At 43.2% G+C, this 12,114-nt stretch overlaps 1 protein-coding gene and 1 long non-coding RNA gene across 2 annotated transcripts in view; one reads left to right on the top strand and one right to left on the bottom strand.

The window, feature by feature from the left end:
* Positions 1-2,332, bottom strand: part of MARCHF8 (membrane associated ring-CH-type finger 8) — a 102,718-nt gene extending 100,386 nt beyond the window's left edge. Inside the window, exon 1 of the mRNA XM_062579569.1 lies at positions 2,242-2,332. The gene's annotated coding sequence lies outside the window, so the exon portion shown is untranslated. The remainder of the gene's footprint in view (positions 1-2,241) is intronic.
* Positions 2,333-2,494: 162 nt separating this feature from the next.
* LOC134142484 (uncharacterized) lies at positions 2,495-4,957 on the top strand. The gene is made up of 3 exons (XR_009958894.1): positions 2,495-2,690; positions 3,292-3,346; positions 3,442-4,957. It is a non-coding gene; the product is annotated as an uncharacterized LOC134142484 (long non-coding RNA).
* The last annotated feature ends 7,157 nt before the right edge of the window (positions 4,958-12,114 follow it).

The following is a 12,114-nucleotide window of genomic DNA, read 5'->3' as shown; positions in this document are numbered from 1 at the left end:
AAAAGAAATAACCTTCAGTTTATATTTATTCTAGCAAATAGTAGTTTTTCCTGTATTCTTCAATAACTGTTTACGATGTTGGCTATCAGTCAGTCACCTTAGGGCTGACTCCTTCTGCGAGTATAAGACCAACCCATAGCAAGAGGCTCCCTTTTCTCAGGCAGCAGAATCAATCTAGGCCTTGTAGCAAGAGCCTATTTCTCCTTCCTAGAGCAGCATTATTCCTGAGAGGTGCCACACTCCTGTAGCCATCTGCCTCTCCCACTAATACCAGTGTTTGAAAGAGCAAGGAGAAAATCAGCTCAGCAGAAAGAGACTTCGGCACATTGCCCAGAGCATATGTGACAGCCCCAGCAGCTGGGAGGATTGAGTCTTTTCACCCTTTAATATGGAAGAGCTGCTTGTCGAAAAGGTTAGACCAATAATAACAAAAAACACACCCCTGCAAATACAGAAAATTTAACTACATACTGAGCATGCCCTGGCCTAAATTCATCTATCCTCATGACTGAGCAAAATTAGTATGGAAACAAGTGGATTTTCTAGCATTAGAATTTTAACTTTCTCATTTGGATACCTCCAGCAATTCTGACCACATATGCCTACACTGAGGTATGAAAAAGATTGCAAGCTTTCTTCAGAGCTAATGCATGCAAATAGAAAATCTCTTTTTTTCAACTAGTTTACACCCATAAGTAAAATACAGACTAGAGCCAGGTGAGCATCAAATAAAAACGAAACTAAATAATCGGTGAATTACAAAGTTGGTTTATATTTAAATCAGACCGTAACCCAAACTACACGAAGCCCCAGTGAAAGGGCAGCTGTTCGCTCTTCAATTGTTCTACCGGCTTCAGCAGCTGTAGCAGAAAGAAATCGTGGGGAAGGTCCCGCTTTCCCAGAGCGGCTCGAGGGCTCGCCCTGGGACAGCCAGCACCAAACAGGCAGCCTCGGCTGCAGCTGAGCAGCTTCCAGCAACCCTGAGCAGGTGCCATCCTGCCTGCCTGGGACACATCCTTGAGTCAGGACCCTTGGTGTTTCCAGAAATCCTGGTCCAGAGACAGACTTAGCAGAAGTCTGCAACAGGAAAAATTTGTCAGGTCTGAGAGGTCCCAAAGGAAACATCTTAGGCTTGATAAACAAGCTTTTTTCAAAGAAATCTTCTTCCCCTTGAAAATTTTTGACTAACTGTACCCTCAGCCTGACTTGAAATTTCTCCAGAAGTTATTTCAGTAGCCATAGTTCCTAAACAGCTGCTTCAGCTAGGTATTATTGTCAGATCATCTTTCTTCTTTAGCCCCTATCTTCTTTCCAGCATTTCTTTCCACCTCCGCCCAAGCTCCGTCTAGATCGTCCCTTGTGCGTTTACGCTGCTCGGCTCCTTCACAAACTCGCCGTGCTCCGAAGCTTTTGTAAACTTTGTTCACTCCAGAGCCCGAGCCGCAGGTCCTCCAGCGCTGCAGCTTGCAGCAAACCTGCTTCCCGTCAGTGTTTAATACTCCTACCTTTTCTCACGCTTCCAAAACACTAAGAGGAGGAGAAGTTAGACTGTCACACTTACGAACAAGCCAAGAATTACTCTGCCTGCCAACTAGCTCCCAAAGTCATGAAAAAAAAAAATCTATTTCTCGCTGTGTTATGAAACTTCATGATCTGTTACGACCAGGGCCTCCCTAACAAACTTTCATCTCTTACTCCGCATCGCCACCCGCACGCGGACTGGGTCCTCCTCCGAATCAAAACTCCAGCGCAAAAACACCTTCCCCGCACCTGCCCCCGCTTCCGCCGTTAATACCTCCAGCGCCGCCGCTCGCCGCCAGACGAAGGGAGGCCGAGCAGAGAGGACGCAGCGCGACAGCGGCGGAGCCTCCTGCCCGTGGCTCGGGGCCGTCACCGCACCCAGCCGCGCCGCTCCGCCCCGCCCCGCCGCGGCGGCGACCCCGGGCGCGGGCGGCCGAGCGGAGCCTCCAACGCCGCCGCCGCCGCCGCCGGGCCCGGCCGCCGCGCGGCGCGGAGCGGAGCCGCCGCCGCCCCCGCCTGCTCCTCGCTGCCGGCACCCGCCCCCTTCCCGGCTTCCCGCCCGAGGGAAGGGGCTGCCCGGCCCGGCCCGGCCCGGCCCGGCCCGGCCCGGCGGAGCGGGGCGGGGCGGGGCGGGCGGCGGCCGCAGGACAGCGCCCGGGGCCAGGCGGGCGGCGCCGCGCCGCCCCCCGGCGACCCGCCCCCGCCCGCGGCCGAGCCCACCTTGCTGCCCCGCGCGGGGCCCGGCCCGGCGGCCCCTCCTCCCGCTGCCCCTGCCCGGGGCCGGCGGGGCCGGGGCTCCCCCGGCCGGCTCCTGTTTACGGCGGCCCGTCAGCGCAGCGCGCCGCGCCGCCCCGGACCGCCCCCGCCCCGCCCCGCGGCGGGAGGCCGCGGCGCCGCCGGGGCAGCGCGTCAGGCCGCCTGCGGCCCGCCCGCCGCCGCCCCGCCGGGCTCGGCGCTGCCCTCTGCGCCGGCACAAGGCGACCGGGCCCGTCGTGCCCACCGGCCCGGGCACCTTCGCCCGGAGCGAAACCCCGCGCGTCCGCAGAGCCGAGAGCAGCGGGGCGGAGGAGCCGGGGGCAGCTGCCGCGGAGGAAGAGGAAGGTTTCTGCCGGTTCAGAAGCAGGGAGGCGAGTCCAGGAGGAGGGAAGCGACTTCCCTCAAGCAGTACGGTGAGAAGCGGCGGCGGCGCCTGCGGCGCGGCCCGAGCGCTGCTCTCGCCCTTGGCGCCGGCCGCCTCCCACCACGGCCTGAACTGCTGCCGCTTTCGGGTCTGAGGGGAGGAAGTGGTTCCTCTTTAGCAGAATTAGGAGAGAAAAGTAAAAAAAATTAAATGAAAGGGCACCTCACAAATTTTAATGTGTGCTATAAGCTTAAAGGTGGCTATAAAGGTGTTTTGTAGAAATTACTCACCTATACATACTGATTTATCGGATTATGTAAGGGAAAGGTTCACGCACTAAAAGGGTGGTAAATAAAGTTTGCCCCGGAGCTGTATCTGGGTGCCTCTGTACCTATTTTACGTTCCATTTTGGAAGATCGCTGTGGCTTACCTCTTACAAAGCTGACAGCTGGTAACAGAGATAGTTGCTGAGATACCCTGGAATAGGAGCACTGTACTATATAGGTGAACTGTACAGGGAAAAAAAATGCAAAATAAGAGTTACAGGAGAAAATACCAAAGGAGGGATTTCCTTTACCCAGAAATGGTATCATGCTTGAGATTAAGTGAAAGAACAGGAAGAAAAACCAGTATTGCTATTTTTTTCTCAGTCAGTGCAGCACAGCCAAGAAAGCAGATCCAGTTACAAGAAAAAGCAGAGAACAGGTAATGCTCCTGACTTAGTGTGCAAGTCTGTTCATTGAATATGGTCAAAGTTTTTCATCTCCTAAATGTGCACTTACTCTCTCAATAATTCACAGGACTTCACAGAGATTACACTTACTCTTGGAGAACAGCAAGAAGAGCATGTAAAATAAGGCAGCCGCTTCTGGTGCAGAGTACAACCGCCCCATATATTTAAACATGTTACAATAGATTTTTAGGGCATAAAGAGGCTCAGCTGAAATTCTATCACTACTTTTTAGAGCTAGGACAACTTCCAGGAGGCATACTTCAGAAGTGAAGGAGTGAGAAGTACCACCTACAGAGTAAACAGTGTTTCTCCCTGGGAGGAGGCAGCATGTTTTAGGTCACATACACTCATACATGTACTTGAGTTAAAAAACAGATTCTTGGAAAATACAATTATATTCCCTAATAAGACACAGTATGGAAATGTGACTATATGAGGATAATTATGTCCTGTTTATAGGCAGTCTACTATAAGACTGACTTGAAGAGAGTCAGCTTCTATTCTCAGCAGTACTGCTAGTTTACTTTGGGGCACAGTGAAATCTCAGGAGGCTCTTTTTCCCCTCCGTACTTTCAGTCTCTTTTTTGCTTTTTTTTTTTGTTTGTTTGTTTGTTTGTCTGGGGATTATTTGTCAGGCTAGGACTGTCTCTCTCATGCTAGAGCTTAACACAAAGTACACTATGCCGAACTAGGAAATGGGCCTGCAGATACAATCAAAATAGAAATTACACAGAAATGCGTTTGCACAGAAGACACATTTTCCAGATGAAGCAGACACAGAACAGGAGCCAGAATAACCAATCTTTAGGCCTGAAATGAAAGAAGCTACAATAAACCACCAGTACAACTGTGAACACTGTACTGCAGAGCTAGAATCAAAGCCTTGATGCCAAGATGCACTCTGTGGGACATTCCCCCTGCATGGCTGATAGCCCTCAGAAGAAAATGCTAACCTAAGGCTTTGCAAATCTTCTCCACCAAAATTTGCAATTAATTTAAAAATAGAGGAGGAAAAAATAAATTTAAGCTAAAAGGCAATCGTCACAGACACCTTTAATTCTGCTGCTACGTAGCACTGCCATTGACAATTGAGTAGAAAGTACAAGGATTTAAAAAAACATGGAAACAGAACATCTGTTGCTTTGCTAATTGGGTTCTTCCCATAATACATGCCTAGGAATGTATGACATGCTTAGCTGAAGATACTGATGGGTCTGCATAAAGATCCCAGTGCCCAGCACACAGGATCTGAACTGTGACCACACAGATGTGGTCTTTATATACACTTGCTATCAACTATATACATACAGTAAAATGTATAAAAATATAGACATATATTATTATATATAAATCACAGTGAGAACACTACCTCTGGCCTGGCACACTCCAATTCTCTCCAGCAGCAGCACAGATTTCCAACACACAGTTATTAAGACTGCTTTTCAGAAATACTCCTTTCAACAGAAAGTCTTATGAGGAAGAGACTAATCCTAAAAACATGTTGTACAACTCTGCCCTCTTTTCTGCCTTTAGTTATGAAAATATCTATAGCAGTTCTTAGGTGGACACACCTCACTCATTCTTCCCAGATAATAATAAATGATCTTTTTCTTCTGCAATATTGGTCTGGGCATCTGCATATTTCCATAGCAACATCACAACAGTTTAGGGGATTGCTTCAGAATTCCAGAGTGGTTTGGGTCACCAAAATTATTTAGATTTTGGGGTGAAAATCTGTTTCCTAATACTAATTAAAATGATTTCTACCATATTTTCAATGAGCGGTACCAATCTCCTATGTAATCCTCTTAAGAAATCACAACATTTTCATGCAACCTTTTACACCACAGCATATAACGCTAAATCACTGTAATTAGAATAACCATGACAGACTTCAGGGCTGGAAGCAGCCCCAGATGTATTATTACAGAGGATGCAAAATGACAGTCTATCACACTAATACAAGGTGTTGATGGGAGATTGTAGTCCCCCTAAATCCTTTTAATTGCCTTATCCCCCCAAAAACCCTTGCAAATAGGCAAGTCAAACATCTTCATGCACCCAAGTGCATGCATACTCATTCAATTCACATGCACATGTACAACCTATCTGTGGCTATTAAATATAGAGAAGAAAAAAATCATGCATACTCATTCAATTCACATGCACATGTACAACCTATCTGTGGCTATTAAATATAGAGAAGAAAAAAATCAGGCCACAGAACAGGCGATCTATTAAACTAGACAAGAAGAAGAAAAGAATTTAAGACCAGTAAACTAAATCCAGAGAGCACCCCATTAGGCTGCTGGGAACATGTAAGCCTTCCTCTGTATGTGCTTGCATGTACACAAACAGGACAGGATGTGCTCCTAAGCTCCTAGCCTTTCTTTGCTAGTTTCTCTCCAGTTTGGCTCAGTTGCTCCACTTCCTTCCACCTGCACATCCTGTGCTGTGTGTTTCTCTATCTGTTCACTCTCTCATACGTACACAACAGGCAGAGAGCAGGGGAATTTCTCCAGAAGTTCTCTGAAGACCCCTGTTTTATTGAGGATGAGCCCAGAATTCACTCTTTTCTGCACTGTTGCTCTGCTGCTTTCTCCTAGGATAGACGAGTAAAAGAGATTCTGATAAGAAAGGGAAAAAAGAGGAACATCAGCAAAAGGTGAAAGGAATTGACATGAGTCCAAACAGGAAGATGGAAGGAAATACAAATAAAAGCTGTATCCTTCCTGATCATTCCTAATTCGTACAGAGATAATTCCAGGTTCTCAAAGGGAGGGAGGGGGAGACCCTTACCTTTATAGGATCTGAGATTCCTTAAAACTTGTTGTCCATGTGCTGCACACAAGCATTGGCTTTAGCTTCCTCTCTAGGATAGGTGGGAGTACCTTTTGCCATTTTCTCCCCTACAGCATCAAGAAAATTAAGTGCATCTCAATTGTCAATTTAAGAGGGAAATTATTTGCTGGGAAAAAAAAAATATTTTGAAGAATACAGAAGGTTAGTGTTTTCCTGATTCCCTGAAGAACAGTAAAGGAACAACTGCCACTTCATTTTTCACCAGCCCAGAAAGTCAATGTTAAAATACCAGGAATGGTGGTATGTGATGACCGAAAGATACTCACTGTTTGAAGATTATGTTCTGCCCTAGTAAACAGCAACAGTTTAAGAACTGAATACAAAGAGAAATTAGATCATGTATGGGTGTTTTATGGCAGGCACCTGAAAGATACTACACGCTGAACTGTGAAATAAAGCACTGTACAACATCAAAAGCACTGAACCTCCGTTTGTGAGATGAGAGAAGAAAGGAAGTGCAGAAGTAAGGTTACACATAAAATATATGCAGGCAACAGATCCAAAGAGTTGCAGTTGCTATAAATAATTTTTCTTCCTTGTAAGTTCCATTCTTGGTGACTGGCAAGCAGCAACCCTGCAGAACACACCACTCAAGAGCCTGTTTAAACCAAGACTAGTGTGCAGCCTTACCTGGAGAAGCACCAGGTTTCACAGCTTGTATCACTTTTAATAAAAACACCAACAGAGCTCCAAGCTGGTGCCTTGCAGCCACTTTAACAAGCGTACTTCCCAGTGCCTGAAAATTACCAGATTTTCTTCAGTGTCAGATGCAAGATACAACCTAGCAGTGTAGTAATACACTTCACTAACACCTTGCAAAGTCACTAGCGTGAGATCATTTGAAAGTCATTGCTGAGACAGAGTGGCATCAGCCATTAAAGTCACACTTGGAAAACAAGAGGAAGAAAAGCATTCCTGCCTCTAGCCAAATTGTAACCTGTTTCCCAATACAGCAATGAAAGACCAATGCACACTGCGTAGTCAGAGGACAGTGACTACGCTCAGCACGTTTAATCTCACATGGTGCATGACAAACAGGCATACAGCTACACACCCAAGGAGACTTCAACAAGTTCTTACGGTCATGTGAGAGTGCTTCTGAAGACTGACAAGATTGGATACAGCTTTGAGTTTGTCTCAGAGCAGATAAGCTTTTGCAGACTAACCCAGGTTCTAGGTATTTCCTCATTACCAAGCCTAATAAAAATATCAGCAAACGTAACAAATTGATCTTTTAAGGTAATTTGTCTAGATAGATCTAGTTCTTCAGATACAGGTGAACTGGTTGTAGGGTAACCCAATCAGCAATGTTACATAACCTTTAACCAAGTGTGACCTCTCAGTCATCTAGCATTCAGATAAAAGAAGTCTGCACCTTAGTCCCTTCTTTGTACACCAACAAATTTAATGTTTGCGCAAGGCAGGATATGTACCACACTTGGGGGAGGAAAAAAAAAAAAAAAAAAGCAGCTCAGAGAGACCTGATGCTTCTCCAAAGATCAGGTGGTGCTGCAGCTGGGTCTACAGCTCCCCATTTCCTTCCTCTACTTCGCAAAAGCAAAAAAGTTTCTTGGACAAGATGATGTTTTGGTAAGTCTGCTGTATTTCCAGGTGTGCAATTCAGATTACAGAGGCATGTAATTTAATCCACATTATTTAATCCACATTTTTAGAGACCCCCATAGTACCAATATCTAGTAAGTGATGGTCACTATCTTGAGCAACTTAAAGCTAAATACATGACATAAAAATGGGAACCAGAGAACTTAAGACAACAGAAGAATCTCTAAGTATCCAGCAAAATTAGAGCAGATTCAGAGAAGCACAATGAGCAAAATTAAGGCCCTAGAACAGCAAAGACAGTGAAGAGATTTGAACTGTTACCATGAAAAGGAGATGAGTAAGAGGAAACGTGATACAAATACAGGACATACTGAATGTTTCAGAGACATTGTTCTCTCTTTCTCATAAGATCATGGAAAAAATGTTAGGAAATTCAAAACTACAGTAAAGTAAAATGCTTTGCACACTACATAGAATTAGTCTGTGCAACTCACACTGTAATAACTGAAACTGAATTTATCAAGATTTAAGAATAATATTAGATCTTTATGAACAGCTGAGTTAATACCATATTGTATGCAGAGATATTAAGTTCTTCTAATTTAGACCAGTAACTAGCACTGGAGATAAGATCTAGTGTTGAAAACAGGTTACTGCACACTTGGTTCCTGAAAAATTCTTGAGCCTTCCTCTGAAGAATCTGTTACTAGCCACTCTTGGAGACAGATACTGAACTGGATGGCTCTCTAGTTGATCCACTTAATTTAGCGAGTCCTATGTTCCCACTAAAGCAAACTACCTATGACGACCGACACCACAGGCAACACTGTTAAGAACAAATCCTATCACCCCACTCTCACTCTCAACACTGTATTTAGAACCGAAGTCCCAGCACTTGACATCAGTATAAACTGGGTTCATACAAAATAAATTCACAGTCTAGCTTTCAAACACTTTCAGTTCAAGCAGAATGAAAAGACTGCAATACACCGTATGGAGAGAAAGGAAAGAAGAAACTTCACTGTTCCTTCAGGGTTTTTCAACCATACTCCTTTGTTTAAGGGAGGGAGGAAAGGAGGGAGAAAGAAGACAGGGTGTTTTGAAATCCTTGATTTTTCCTTTCAGGCAATTTTAATGTTTTTATTTCCAACTCTTTAACCCTTGTAATCACATACCAAGTAAATCAAACTGTTTTAGTGATTAGGTTTTGGTTTGAATTTCTGATGTTGGACAGAACACCTCATTTCATTAACAATTCATCATCCAGCTGGAATTAGAATATGTAATTCTTATGTAATGACATATAGGAATTAGCTCCACTGAAGACTGGATTTAAAAGAACTGAAAACTGCCTTAACAGTAAATTTCTATTGCTGAAGCTTCTGAAATGGAAGGGACCAGTTTGTTTGAACAGTTTGTTTATGTGCACTTCTCGCATACCATTGAATTTATCCTTTCATATCCTCATCTTCTTTTCATGAAGCAAAGATAGTAATAGTTATCTCTTTATACAATGCAGTCAGGGGGACGGGTAGTATTTCTTACTACGCAAATAGCATCTAGCTATCCCGCATCCATTAACTAGCAGACCCCACTGAAATTCACACTTGCAGGATGGGTGGGTGGGGAGGAATAGAGGACAGCTCTCTTCTTGCATATTAATAATGAAAACTGTTAGGTAATCTTAAAAAAAATTAAAAAAAATAAAAAAAATAAAAAAGTACTTTTGAGGCATCTTTCCACTGAGTTTATTGAAAAAAACTGGAACAAGGCAAAGGCAAGGAATGCACACTATTGCTGACCTCCTCAGATCTGTTCAGACCAAGATGAATAAAAGTTGTTAAAAATAAACAAAAACCACCACTGCTTCCCATATCTATAGTTTTCTTCATAAATCTCATTATCTTCCCCCAACCAAAACTTTCCCTATTCTTTATGCATCCTCTGCCCCCTGGTGTCTCCCCTGTGCAGCTTCATTCAGAAAGTTAACAATTAGGAAGGTTCTCTGCCAGAAAGTCCACGTTTAAGAGGAAAGTTATACTCCCAATCAGTGGACTGCAGTTTTAGTTGCAGTTCTTTTGCAGAGTGATGCTTACAATAATTTCTGAAAAGGATCAAATTACTAAACTAGCCTCATTCTAGTAAGAGAATGAAGAACAAATGAAACTGATGTTTTATACTGAACATTACCAGTTCAAATTCCTTCATATTAGTCAGTGCCAACCAACTACATTGAAGTCCACTTCAGTCTAAGACTGTTACAGTTATTTTAGTTAGTTTAGTTAGTTATTTTCCTCTTTTATCCAAACTTCTGTGCATATGCTTTTAATAGCTGGTTATGTGGGCATTGCAATTCTTTTTAATAACAAAAAAAAGTGTTTAACAGAAAAGGCAAAACAGTAGCTAAAATACTTGCCATGAAATATGCAGACTATGATGATTAAAACAAAACAAAACAAAAAAAAAACCAAAAAAAAAGAACCCACAAACTTGGAGCCAAAGGCACATGGTAAGATTGACAGAGAAACCCAAATATACTGGCCTATATATAGATTCACTCTGATGAAAAACATGGATGCAGAGGATGACACACAGAAGAGCGGAAACACAAAGCCTCCAACTCACTGAGTGTGTAGGGGGTAGGAAGGAAGACTGGCTGGAACAAGCAGAACCTACTTAAGCTATGAACAGAGATTTACATATTGGTAAGACAAGATGCACACTGGATTCTGCAGTCTTCTTAAACTGTGCATTCATTTTGACCTTTTTGACTGCTTTTAAACAACTGTCTTTAAGATGTAGCCAGTAGCCTCAAGAGAAATTTATTACAATTGGGTTTCTTATTCATGGAATTAGCTGCAGGAAAGGACTCAGCTCAAGAAGCCAATCCATATGTGGTTGGATGACATAATTTCACCTTTTGAGAAATATACTGAGAATCTGGCACATCACTTATGAAAGACTTTTAAAAGCGCTGAAGTGCAATTTGTCCCTTAACCACACAATCACCTTAGGGAAACTTATCAAACAGAGATTCTTCAAGAATCCTGTAAGATCCCAGAGGGTCCCAAGAGCTAATGACAAGAGCTAAAGCTAAAGCAGAGGATCCTCTTCTTGAGCCCATTGCTGTAAACTCTAACAAAAAGGGTGTAGTAGATTTTCATCAAGAGAAAAGTAAGGCAATCATCCACCTTACAGTAGAGCGAGTGATGGGGGAGCACAAAGACCAGCTTGCCAAGCTACTTTGTCCAAGACAGCTACCTGTCTTGGACAGGTATCTATCTTTCACTGCTGAGGAAAGAAAAACAGAAATATAAAATAGGTCAAAAACAGTAACAGTCCAAGCATCATTAGAAATAGATCGTTCTGTCCCTGATGATTTCTCCTCTATCTGCTCTCAGGATGGCTTCTCCACTGACATCTAGTAGCCCCTGCTGTACCGCAATGTGCTATGGTCAAAACAACCCCTGTTATCTTTTAAACAATTGCTCTTTTCTGCAAAGAAATAAGAGAAGTAGAGAGGATATTTCTATATTCCTGATTAATTGAATATTTTTGCATGCAAAAAAACTTTTATCTGTATATTTGCTCACTGAGCATAGCAAAAAGGAGATTATAAAATAACACTGAAAAGAAATATCCCTTTACCCATGGCAGGTAAGTCTGCAACATTCAACAGTACATGTAACTAACCTTTGAAACATCAAATATAAACTAGGAAATGAAACCAGATAAAGAAAACAGAAGGCTGTTTTGGGAAATACCTGCTGAGAAAGCAAAGAGTTAGTTTTACACAGTCAAAACAAAGTGTTATTGTCCGCAGAATCCCAATGGCTCTAATGCTCTATAACAAACCCACTTCACACACACACACACACAAAAAAAAAAAAAAAAAAAAAAAAAAAAAAAAAAAAGCCTAAGTTCATCTCTGTATTAAGCAAATCCTCTTTTTTTTTTTTAAAAAAAAAATCACCTTTAAGCAGGACAATAACTACAAAAGAAAATTATTTTCTCTCATTCCTCTTCCCCCAGCACTCCAACAATGGCAAACATCACAAGACAACCCCCAATGAAAATCAGGGTAAAAACAACTACAGTAATTAGAAACAGTGCAGGCTCACACAACTGTCCCATGGCTGCACATGGCTTTCCTAGTCCCACAGATGTCCTCAAATTGGCAGAGTGGCTCACTACCAACACAGACACTAGAGAAAATCTCAAATGCAGATGAACCTGAGTAATACAGAAGTTGGAAAAATAAGACTTGGTAGTAGTACAAGCAACTCCCTGCAGATATAAGCAGCTCCAACCCACA

This window comes from Rhea pennata, chromosome 7 (genome assembly GCF_028389875.1).
Source record: "Rhea pennata isolate bPtePen1 chromosome 7, bPtePen1.pri, whole genome shotgun sequence".
Lineage (NCBI taxonomy): Eukaryota > Metazoa > Chordata > Aves > Rheiformes > Rheidae > Rhea > Rhea pennata.
This window is presented reverse-complemented; position numbering and strand designations above follow the sequence as displayed.